The 12967-nt window shown below is 35.1% G+C and overlaps 1 long non-coding RNA gene across 1 annotated transcript; it reads right to left on the minus strand.

The window, feature by feature from the left end:
* Nucleotides 1-11036: 11036 nt before the first annotated feature.
* On the minus strand, nucleotides 11037-11632 carry LOC111884801 (uncharacterized). The gene is made up of 3 exons (XR_002847907.2): nucleotides 11510-11632; nucleotides 11205-11430; nucleotides 11037-11123 (listed from the first exon to the last, which is right to left on the minus strand). It is a non-coding gene; the product is annotated as an uncharacterized LOC111884801 (long non-coding RNA).
* Nucleotides 11633-12967: the final 1335 nt, after the last annotated feature.

Here is a 12967-nt window from a genome sequence, read left to right on the forward strand (position 1 = left end):
CACGTTGATGAGCCTTTGCCAAAAGGTCACCTTCGATGGAACGAACTTTAGCGAATGGATAAGATACATTCGCACCATTGCTCGCTATGAGGATAGGAGTATGTCCTCGATGAGAAGCTCGAGAAAATCAATCCTGAAATCGCTACTCCGGCTGAAATAACCGCTTTTGAAACTCATGAGCGAGATGCAACGAAGGTACATTGCATCATGATAGCCACCATGAACTCTGAATTCCAAAAGTCCTACGAGGACATGTACCCGTACGAGATGCATCAAGACTTATTGGAGAGATACCACCAGAACGCAGAGACAAGAGCGTTATGAGATTTTCACTAACATGATTTCCGCTAAGATGGGTCATGGAGAATCTCTTACCGTGCACCTGCAAAAGATGCAAAGGTATGTAGACCGCCTTCACAAGTTAAATGTTGACTTCGGGGAAGACTTGGCGATCGACATGATGCTTCACTCTTTGCCTCCGATGTACAATCAATTTAGGATGACCTATCACATTAACAAAGAGGAGGTCACCCTAAGTAAACTCCAAGGTCTCTTGAGGGTCGCTGAGAGCAACTTCAAAGACAAGTCTGTTGCACCAACTCCCAATCCACCCGCTGCTCATGTCTTGGCTACTGGTAAAGGAAAGGGAAAGAAGAGGAAGGTTTCGTCTAAGAACTATCGCAAGGTTAAAGCCCGAGATGGTGCCTCTTCTAGTAGGACCAAAGTTGATCCCGCTAAGCCCTGCCCTAACCCTAAGGAGGCAGAGTGCCACCACTGCCACAAGATAGGACATTGGAAGAGAAGCTGCCCAGAGTACCTGCAAGCCATCAAGGAAGGAAAGATCAAGCCATCTTTCGCAGGTATATACACAATTAAATCTAACGATTCTAATCACGCTATTTCTTGGGTTCTTGATACCGGTTGTGGTTATCACATTTGTTCAAATGTGCAGGGACTAAGAAGAAGTAGGGATGTGGAGCAAGGAAGAATCAATCTAATCATGGGGAACAGAAGATCGTCGCCTGTAACCAAGATTGGAGTGTATTCTTTAGTGCTTAGGAATAATTTGTGTTTAGATTTGAACAATTGTTGCTATTCGCCAGAAATGGCTAGAAACATCATTTCATTTCATGGTTTGTTTAGACAAGGTTTTAGATTTTCTTTTAATAATGAGAATGGTTTTATTTTAGCTTATCTAAATGGTGTCTTTTACTTTGAAGCTATACCATGTAATGGAATTTATGAAACTGTTATGATTGTTGATAACTTAGGAAATGATGTTTTGAATATAGATTCTTCCACTAGTATGGATAAAGCATCGTTGTGGCATTGTCGTCTTGGACATGTCAACAAGAAATGCATAGCCCAACTCCAAAAGGATGGAGTGTTGGAGTCATTCGATCTTAGGGAAGATGACACATGTGAGTCTTGTTTACTTGGAAAGATGACTAAGTCACCCTTCACGAGTACGTGTGAAAGGGGTGAAGGTCTATTGGACTTAATACATACCGATGTATGTGGACCGTTTAGATCAACCACGAAGGATGGGAACCGCTTCTACGTGACTTTTACCGATGATTATAGTACATATGGGTATATCTATTTAATCAAGCAAAAGTCAGAAACTTTTGAAAAGTTCAAAGAGTTCAAGAATGAAGTGGAGAATCAATTGGGCAGGAAAATCAAGATGCTTCCATCCGATCGAGGAGGAGAGTACCTAAGTCTTGAATTCCACGATTATCTCAAGGAGTGTGGAATAGTTTCGCAATTGACGCCTCCTAGGACACCGCAGTTGAATGGTGTGGCAGAAAGGCGTAATCGAACCTTATTGGATATGGTTCAGCCAGAGGGGTTTGTGGATCCGAAGCATTCGAATAGAGTGTGTAAGCTTGAGAAGTCTATTTATGGACTTAAGCAAGCGTCTCACAGATGGAATCTTTGCTTCGATGAGAAAGTCAAAGAGTTTGGATTTGTACGAAGCGAAGACGAATCATGTGTATATGTCAAAGCCAGTGGGAGTATAGTAAGCTTCCTCGTTCTATATGTTGATGACATATTACTCATAGGAAACGACATCCCGACTCTGCAGGAGGTGAAGTCCTGGCTCGGGAAGTGCTTCGCTATGAAGGACCTCGGAGAGGCTTCTTACATTTTGGGAATAAGGATAGTAAGAGAAAGAAGTAAGAGACTAATTGGACTTAGTCAGAATACTTACTTGGATAAAGTACTAAAACGATTTAGTATGGAAAACTCGAAGAAGGGAGAATTACCGATACAAAGTAATGCCAAGTTGAGTTAGACTCAAAGTCCGAGTACCGAAGCTGAGATAGCAGAAATGAGCCGAGTACCATACGCTTCCGCAGTTGGCTCAAGCATGTACGCTATGACTTGTACTCGCCCTAATGTAGCCTTCGTTTTGAGCATGGTTAGTAGATATCAAGGGAATCCTGGCAGAGCACATTGGATTTCGGTGAAGAATATCCTTAAGTACCTTCGGAGGACGAAGGAATGGTTCTTAGTCCTCGGAGGGAGTGATGACTTGAAGGTGCAAGGGTATAGTGACGCCAGTTTTCAGACTGACAGGGACAACTATTGTTCGCAGTCGGGCTGGGTCTTTACCCTGAATGGTGGAGCAATGACATGGAAGAGTTCCAAACAGGAAACCGTAGCTGATTCAACGTGAGAATCAGAGTACATTGCAGCGAGCGAAGCGTCGAAGGAGGCAATATGGCTGAAGAACTTCATCGGTGACCTTGGAGTTGTACCTGCCATAAAGGAGCCCATGGAGATTTTCTGTGATAACGAAGGAGCGGTAGCCTTGACCAAGGAATCGGGGGATCATGGTAGATCAAGACATATCGACAGAAAATATCACTTCATTAGACATCGTGTAGATGAAGGACAACTCGTAGTGAAGAGGATATCATCAGAAGATAACCCAACAGATCCGCTTACGAAGGGACTGAGTAGGGTTAAGCACTTGCAGCATGCTAGGAGTATTGGGCTGAAGGATGATATTAGCATAGATTAGATAGTGTTAGAAACGTGTAATAGATAAATGTAATTAACATTTGATGATTAAATAAATGAGTTTTATTTATGAGTAATGTTACTATCTTATGTTAATTGTTTAACTATTGTTTCACTTTGCATGTTTTGACTTCCAGAATAATTGAGTTTATTAGGAATAATTGAATTATTCGAATTATCCACAATCGTTCATATGTTGGAAGTAGATATGAAAGAAGATTGTCATGAATTGGTGTGTAGATTATCTAAATGGTGTTAGACATAGCAAAGGATTGCTGCAACGTTCATGAGTGCTTATGAACTGGTTTTGAGCATTGGAACAAACCCGCGCTTGCTGGAATCACCTTATGGAATATGATATAAAAGGGTGATCGCAAGACGATAATATCATATAGTCTTAAAACCTAGATATATGGTTTGTTGTTTGTTAATTGATTGTACATTGATAATGCGAAAACGCATCAGTAACTCGGTGTTATAAAACGCATTGTTGTGTATAGTTGGTTAGTAAATGCATATAAGTCGAAGTTTATCTGTAACTTTTATCCTAAGAAGGTAAAAGCGATATCTCGGCCGCTCGATGATTTGATTTGACTTATGTGCCGGGCCCGGTCAGAACTGAATTGATGTGTTCGATTAAGTTCTATGTCAAATAAATCAGAGATCGAGAAACCTAAATGCTTGACTAACTATTCCATAGGATTGTCAGCATGACATCTAACAGAGGACTGTATGATCCCTTATCTAAAGGACAAGATTGATTAGATCAGAGTTTGACAGCGTCTTTGAGAGCTACGATTGCAAACTGAATTATACTTATGCATATAGTTAATAGACTTATCCAAGTGGGAGACTGTTGGAATAGTGTCTTAGGCTGCAACTATATTAGGCAAGTATTTGACCCGGTTGTGCATGGTCCTTATGGGTTGCATTCACCATAGCAACTTGATAGGATGATTTATTAAGAGAGAGTAAATATTATTAATATATTATGAGAATAATATAAAGAATAATATATTGTTATTTGATTAATATAAGTCATAGAAATAATTGGAATTAATTTGGTGACTTAAAGAGATTAATTAAATAAGAGGGTATAAACTGTCAATTGTTTGATAGTTAAACTTTAGACTGGAAATCCATATAGATATGGATTGGACGGATTCTAGAAGCTAAAGGATACTTCAAATCGTCCAAGAGTTATCTAAGGAATGGATTTGGATAGCCTTAAGAGAAGATTATCCAATTAGGGTTTAGGTTGTAACCCTTAAGGAGTCTACAAGTATAAATAGACCCTATGGCTAAGGGAAATCGGTACTTCATCTAAAGCATAGAAACCCTGGCCGATTTCCTCCCCTCTCCTCTCTCCCAAATCATCCTCCTTGCTATTTGGTGTTTGTAAGCCATTAGAGGAGTGACAATTGTGACTCTAGAAGCTCCAAGACAATAAGATCAACAAGGAATTCAAAGGTATGATTCTAGATCTGTTTCAACATTGTTCTTATTCCTAAATAGTCATTAGAAGTCTTGGATTCAAAGCATGTTTAATTAGAAAGCCTAGATCCGAGCATTAGGGTTTTGCATGCGCACATAGGAAAGTTCTTATGGCTAAAACCCATCAAGAACAACTACAAGCAGACGAACGAAGAGAGGGAATAAGAGGCACGAAGGCAGCGACCATACACCCCCGATATTGGCTAGATTCGGGGAAAGAGAAGCTCGGAAACGGAAGGGAGGTGGTCTCGGTGTTGGTAATCAATTGAATGAGGGGGCTTCTCTGGTGTCTGGCCGAACCGAAGGAGGGGAAGAGACGAAAGCAGCGAAGCTCTCTCTTTCTCGTCTAGCTGCGAGGCGCGAATGAAGAACGAGGTCCGAAGGAGAGTCCGTGAGGGGATATGTCAGTAGCGACGTCGTGGTAAGCCTCAGTAAGGATTGGCAACAAGGGTCATCGAAAGGAAAGGAAAGGTACGAGGTTAAGGGATCAAAGGGGGCTGTCGCCTCCCGTGTTTGCTCCGGGGAAACACCCACTTCGGTGGGTCTTGCTCGACGGAAGGAGAAGTGAAGGTTGTGAGGGGTGGGCTATTTGGGATCGGTGGTGATTGGTAGCCTTCCTTTTTTTTCAATTGATATCCATAAACATGTTGATGAAATAGACAGGAAATTCGATCAAGGGTGTTTTATTCGCTTTTTTTTGTGGTGTGTGTGTGTGTGTGGCTATTTGGGTTTTGGTGTTTGACAGGGGAAAATGAAGAAGGAGGTTGCTGCTTGCCATCGGTATAAAAGAAGAACAAAAAGGGTAAGAATACTATGATTATTATTTAGAGAAACTTGTAGTATTTCTTTTGGCTAGATGAACACTACTAAGTTGTACAATTTTTTGGTAAAGAGTATAAGTTTCATTTTGTTTTGGCTGTCAATTTCAGATTCATGTATCCAAACAATCTTTCTGATTCTTGTGAAGACCTGATATATCCACGCAAAGGATCTAAATCTGCAGCTTTGAAGTGTGAAGATTTGAAATTAGTAAAGTTGAATAGGGTGTAATTTTTAGTTAAGTTTATATAATTTTTTAAATGTTATTTTAATGAAAAATAGTTGGGTATTATTAATCTTTTCTTTTATAATTTTTTAGTTAAAATTTTTAAAAATTATAAAGATTTTTTTATATTAAATACTAATACTATTTGGTGAAATTTTGGAAGGTGGGTATTTGCTTAAACGAAAGGAAGTAAAATGCTAAGAAGGATAATGATGTGGTTGAGATGATCTGAAATATTAGGATGCAACATCTTGGTCCAGTTTTATTGAATTATAAATATTTAACGATGCATTGCAATTGTAACTAAGAGACTATACGACTACAAGGTGAGGGAAATATGAGTATATGACAAAGCACTCTATGTTAATGCAGGATGTGATTCCATTCCATCTATGTTTCATATTGTGTTATTAGGTAACATAGAATTACAAGATTCCAAACAAAGTGTTGTTCCTTTTAAGAAAGGGGACTTGGTTATAGTGAAGTTGCAACCACATCACTTGAAAACTATGCCCAACAAGCTAGAAAAAAAGGTATATTGGAGTTTTCCGATTAAAAAAAAATACGCAGTTTACAAGACCATTATGTGCAATCGGTACGACATTTGTCACCACAGGCCACCCAGCCTAGCTGTTGCAAGCAAATTTGGTGCAGGATTGTCAGTCCCATATAGCTCTATAGACAAGTGTCATGTTCTCCCTCCAGAAGACTCTGGTTATAATTTCAGGACTTGGTTGGTAGTTAGATAAGTACTTGAAGTGTGTCTCACAAATGCTATATTGATGATTACACGTAGAATAATGAAAAGTTACCTTGTAATGAACAAACTGTAAGTATGTTTCATAAACTATATTTAATATAGTTTACATATTTTTTTTTCTATAATGTACTCTGAATATGTAAAGTAGTGCATAATGTCCATAAACTATACTCATTATAGTATATATGTTTGTTGTCTGTTTTGTAATCTGAACCTTGAAAGCAATGTGTAGGTTTCATAAACTATACCTACTATAGTTTATATGTTCATGTTTTACTGTAATGAAAACCTTTGTCAAATTTGTAAAATCTGTAATATTGTAGTTTCCTTGAAATCCAATGTTTATATCCAAATGGTACTAAAATAGTTTGCATAATTTATATTTTTGTTTAACAAGTTTGAAAACCATTTTATACTTATATAAATATAGTATTTATTTAATTGTGATTAAATAGACATTTGAATAAGTAATTCTGCCTCAAGCCCAAAACCAAACAAGGAACAGGAAATGAAGTTAAATTACCAATTGTAAGTCTGTTGAATCCTAACCATATAATTTTAATATATATATATATATATATATATATATATATATATATATATATATATATATATATATATATATATATATATAATTGTGATAACGGAAAAAAATTATAAACATTAAAAATATTTAGATATTAACACAATTTTTATTGTGTTACACTTGTATTCCCCCCCCCCCTCCCTAAACAGTTAAAAATTATGAAAACGTAGGGGTATCAACTCACATTTTGTGAGTGTCCGAGTGAAGATATGGTGTAATAGATTTAATTCTACAAGTTAGAACCCGTGATAAAACTGAATCCTAATTTATATTAACATCATATTGATTATAACTTAGATAATCTAGTAAAGTTTAAAGTGTTACACAACACTTAATTATTGTAAGAAAAGTTACAAAAATTCTTAGAATAGTGTGTGTGTTCTTCGTGAAAGTTAGTGATATTGGGTGTTTTAGGTCCTATATATGAAGATTGGTGGGTGTTTTCGGATGATAATAAGAACAATGGATGATTCTCACAAGATCGTAAGAAGATTCAAAGGATTTTCGCATGATAATCAAGAGGATGGAGTGATTTCGCATGTGTTCTTAATAGAAAAAGATGAAGATTTCGATTGAAAGATGTAAGAATAAGCTTATGTTTTCGGTTATATGTATTTATAAATGAAAACATGTGGCGGTTTAGTGGTTCTCGGTCAAGAACATAATCCGAGAAAGGAGTTCTCGGTCAGGAACTCCACCCGAGAAGAGTAGTCTTCGGCCAAGAACTCTAGTCGGCTTCGCATGATTGTGGCCGAGAACCAAGGGGTTTTGGTCCGAGGTAAGTTTATAGCCGAAGAGGGATTTTCGGTGCGAGGATAAAGGTTTATCTGAGGGTTTTCGGTTGGGAGCTGTTTTCGGTCTGAGACTTAGAAGATACTTGCGAGACTTCTAGGTTTTTGGATGATCTTACTATTAATTCTTACTACATTTTAATTAAAGGTTTATATATACAACCATTATTATTTTAACTTTATTAAATTAACAAAACAATAAAGCTAACTTTTATTAGATATGTTTGACCTTTGTTGACTTTGGTTGAGTTTTACAAGATTGAAAATAACGGGTTGTCACAGAACACCCATACCAAAGTTGCAACTAAGGTCCCGAGTTGAACATTTATGATGATGTCAATGTCAGTGATGCAAAATATCATATTGAACTGAATCACGTCACATCTTAATATAAATGAAATTAATAGCGAAAAGGATACAGGTATCGTGACCCCAACTCCAAACATAAATATCATCTTAATCTTTACTCAATAAATTTCGTCTTTTGTAAATTTTGCGCTAAAACAATTAATTTTCTTTGAATTAACATATTTCTTAGCTTATAATAGAGATAACTGGATTTTGAACTGCGTAAATTTGAGATTTTTGAATGCGGAATTGAAGAATTGAAGAGCCTGGAATTTATTGGACGATGTCCTTTTGAAAACTCAATTTTGGTCGAATAATCTAATAAACTTTTTTAAAAGAAAAACATAAGGTATGTTAACTAACAAATCCCAAACACCCCATCAACATACTTATCAGGGTGTTATTTTTAGAGTTACTATTGTCTTAATATGATTGGCAACGAGAGTTACTGACTCCTTCTCAATGGTAAAAAGTGAAAGATGTCATAAAAGAGGATTGGCATCAATTTATTTTCCGAAGTAAGTATTATGGGGTTACTTTGTTCAATGGAATTGGAATAAAATAATAAACATCAAATTCTCGTCTTATTAGATTATAGTGAAATTTTTAGAATAAAGACCTGATCCAAATATGGAATTTAGAACCCATGGGATTGGCAGTAAAACTTTCGACATAACTATATGTTCACTGTGCACCATAATATCCCTTTTATGTTCTGAGCAATTATGAACTCGGATCTACCCTTTTGACATCTATGATGAGCCAAATGATTTGGTCTCCCTTGACCCTCCTATGATTTTTCAATGTGATAACGAACTAGTTAGGTATAAATCAATAACAGGAGTTAGAGGACAAATTAGTTACAAATGTATAAGGAGTGTAGGTATTTACTTCTGCCATTTATCCCGTCAACTGATTTTTCCTGCAGAATACTACAGCTACACCTTCCAACAACACCCATTAGATGATTATAATGATGAAACATTGTTTGTTGAATTAGCCCTAATGAGATTGAAACAAAGAGATGAGGAGCTGATGTGTACGGGTGTTGAATCTGTCAAGACCAAATTTGATTCTCAATAGACGTTCCCCGATAAAAAAGAATTAAAAATGGACATGAGTTATGAGCAAATGGTAATTTGGGCACATTGTAACAAATTAACTACAATGTTTTTGAAGCAAAAAAGGTATAGAACGATGGCTTAAATAGATAATTGTGAAGAAAAATAAGTAATGAATAGTCCCAATGCCATTTTCATCAAGTGTTTAAACTACAATGTTTAAACACATGTTTGTCGGTAATTTAATCTGAAATTTGTATTGTAACAAATAGATGACCAACGTTTTTTAACAAAATTGGTTACATGAATTGAGATTTACTCCTAAAGAAGTTGATAGTGTATTTTATATTTGTAATAATCAACTAACCACATATGTAAGTTACACCACGATACTGAGAACTCTGAGTCCTAGGTCTTCTCCTACTATTTCTCACCTGCTTCTAATGTTGCTGCCCTAATTCTTTTTCGTCTACTACACTTCCATATATAACAGCATCGAACCACTGATGTTGCTGCAGGAAGTGATCTGTATCATTCTCCAGAAAGGACTGCATATATTGTCGTTGAGGGAAGTGTAGGAAGACTGGCGTGGAATTGATGCCAATATGAGAGGCTTAGAAGAGATAGAGAAGGGAAAGATGTTATAAGAAGGAGAATGGGAACGGGTGGGAAAGCATACGGAGGGAGATTAAGATGTGATAAATTGTATATAAGTTTTAATTTGACTTTTTGAGCTAATAGAATTATGGGAAAGTAGTAATAAATAAAATACGGGGCATTCTAAGAATCATAAGCCGCTGTAGCACATTTAAAACATAACATCTGCCACTTTGGGGGCATAACTCACTCCTCTAAACCAGGAGTCCAGGTTCAAGTCCTGGCAGCGGCATCTTATCTTTTTTTTTTTTTTTTTTAATCTGTTTTTTCTCCCAGTTTTTTATACTTCTTATATACTATAATTTTCCTTTTGATTTGTGAATAATAAATAATATTATAAACTATTTTTAGATAATTAAATTGTCAGATTGTATTTTAAAAATATATTATCATAGTAATAACTTTTTTAAACAAAACAATTAAGAATAGTGTGTATATACCGTGAGTAAACATCAATAAATATTCAACATACACAAATTTATTTTTTCTTATAGAAAAGTTAATATCTTTTTAATTGATTTCGGAAAATGAACTTTTCTAATAACTGTTTCCAGTCCAGCTTTTGTGAACCGACTCATCTCTTTTTCTGAATTAAAATAAGATTTTGACTCATTCCTAAGAGTCGACGCATGCGAACCTCCATAGACATGTGGGTTGGGCAGTGGTTGGGTTCGAACACAGTTTAATGAGTTATTCACAATATCTTTCACATTTCTTACTAAGACATCTCAAATGGTACAAAAAGTTAATGCGTAAAGAACATGGTATACTTCAGTAAAAAAACTACTAATGACATTATATATATATATATATATATATATATATATATATATATATATATATATATATATATATATATATATATATATATATATACACACACACACTAGGTTATAACCCATGGGCACCACAGATGAATAATTTAAAAATAATTTTAATTAAATTATAACTTAAATTCTTTTAGTCTTCAAAGCTTAGAGCTTGATATTGCGATAAATTTTCTTTTTAGAAAAATGATCAAAACATGTATCTGAATCTGATTGCTCGTTATCTACACTTTCCCTGTTATCATCTCCAGATTTTATAAAATTCAAAAGGGTTCTTTGTGTAGGATCAGATACACCACTGCCACCTTTATCTTCATTAAAACGAGACATACGCAATCCTACAAAAAGAAATTATTATCGTTAATAAATATTATTAGTTTATATAAATTAATTTTTTTACATTAAACATTAGCGATTAATCTAAGTGATACAGGAAGTCTAGCCTTGAGAAGCTTTGAAGCATGCTTCAGTATATCTTTACTTGACCTTATATAACTCTGAAAAGTCATCGCTCAAGTTCTCACCTAAAAATTTCAATATTTTTATCTCTTGGCTATGTGAAAAAGACAAAAATGTCCTTCTATAAAAAAAGAACGAAATTGTACCTCAAATGATGCGGCTTTTAGTTTGAGTGTCAATGTCTTTCCATGTATACCTTGTTTCTCCATGTCAGCAGAAAAAAATGATAAAATGATAAATGACCTAACTTCTGATTAAAAAAGGTCTCATATTTAGTTGTAGAAAATGTTCTCTCATTGCTCATACTTTTTCATGATCTAACATTCGGTGCTTCTGTTCCCCCAAGTCCTAACCCTACAGACACAAATAACTCTACAATGTACAAAAACCATCAGGGGTAGTATCGTCTTTTTACCAACAAAAATTAAAATTTCAAAAAAAAAAACAATACCTGCAGATGCAGATGAAGGAGAGAATCGTGCAAAAAGTAAGGAGTTTTTCTGCTACAAATCTTCACATGTCTTGATCTCAAATACAACTTTTAAGATATGCTCTGTTACTTTTCCAATTCCCCCAATCTAAAAGATGAATTTTGGTAAGAAAAAAAAGTGAAATTAGGGTAAAGGATATATAAGTCATTATGCACTACCTTTCGTATAGGAAGTGAGGATATAAATGTCATTATAGCAATGCAATCATTAGGTAAAACAAACTGTCTGTTTGGCTTGTTTTTATCTGAGAAAACTTTTGCAAGTAACCGATTTGGAGCAACTCCAGCACTACATGTTAATCCAGTAGCTTTATACACATTTTCTCTAAGCTCTTTAGTAACCTTTTTATAAATATTAAAAAAGAAAAAGATTTAGAATTTTTATTTTTTTCAACATATATGAAAAGAAAGAAAAAAATTGACTCACTTCTCCACCAGATAAATCCCTCTCCTTGCAGAATTTTGTGATATCCAGGTATGCTTCATCAAGACTTGTAGTAGTGAAATCTGGATCATATTAACGATAGACTGGATTGAAGTTAGAGGAGAATTTATGAAATATTTCATGAAAGAAAAGTATTTAGAGTGAAATGAAAAACCATTTCTTTCTTCTTCAATCCACATCTCTTCTCGAAGAAGATTTAAAAAAAAATCCAAATTTTGTGATATCCAGGATTTTAATGTTACGCACAAGCCTCTATTCAGCACGTGCAAATATCATTTCGCAGCCCTAAAGCTTTCAACTTTAAACCACACATTCAAACAGCTCTGAAAAAGATGTATCAGAACAAAGCTAAGTGACACACTCACCTGAATATTAATAAACCATGGAGGAGGAGCATTGTCTGTCATTCCTAACGCTTCTTTTGGTTCTTGTGATGAGGTAATTGGATTTATCTCTCTAAGTTTTACCCGTGTAACCCAAAGTAGATCTAATTTACAAATCTTCATGAGCATAATATGCAAATATGTTTGGATCATTCTCTAATTAGTAAACGGTGAAGATAAAAGGGTATGTTACCTGAAAATATTCTCCTTCATGATAAATGAATTTTGGTATAGTATGATATTTGAAAAACAAATCAAGGAGTATTACCTTTTCAAAAAAACCAACAAAAAATGAAAGAAGAAAGTAAAAGGTCTTAAGTTCAAAGAATGTTAGAGACTAAAATTGTTTACAAACTAAAGTATTTACCTAATTTCTATACTACAGCAAGAAAAGACCTAGAAATCTTTTCATCTTTCAAGTTTGTTTCCATCTAGAGAGCAAAAAGAAAAATAAAAGGAGTGACAATCATTAGTTCCACATCAGGGAATCTGAAAACCACCCAAAGCAATGAAAACCCCTATATAAAAGAAATGTAAAATTGGAACATACATAGGGTTTGAAAGTGACAGAGATGGAGTGGGTCAAAGATT

Source organism: Lactuca sativa, chromosome 2 (assembly GCF_002870075.4).
Source record: "Lactuca sativa cultivar Salinas chromosome 2, Lsat_Salinas_v11, whole genome shotgun sequence".
NCBI lineage: Eukaryota > Viridiplantae > Streptophyta > Magnoliopsida > Asterales > Asteraceae > Lactuca > Lactuca sativa.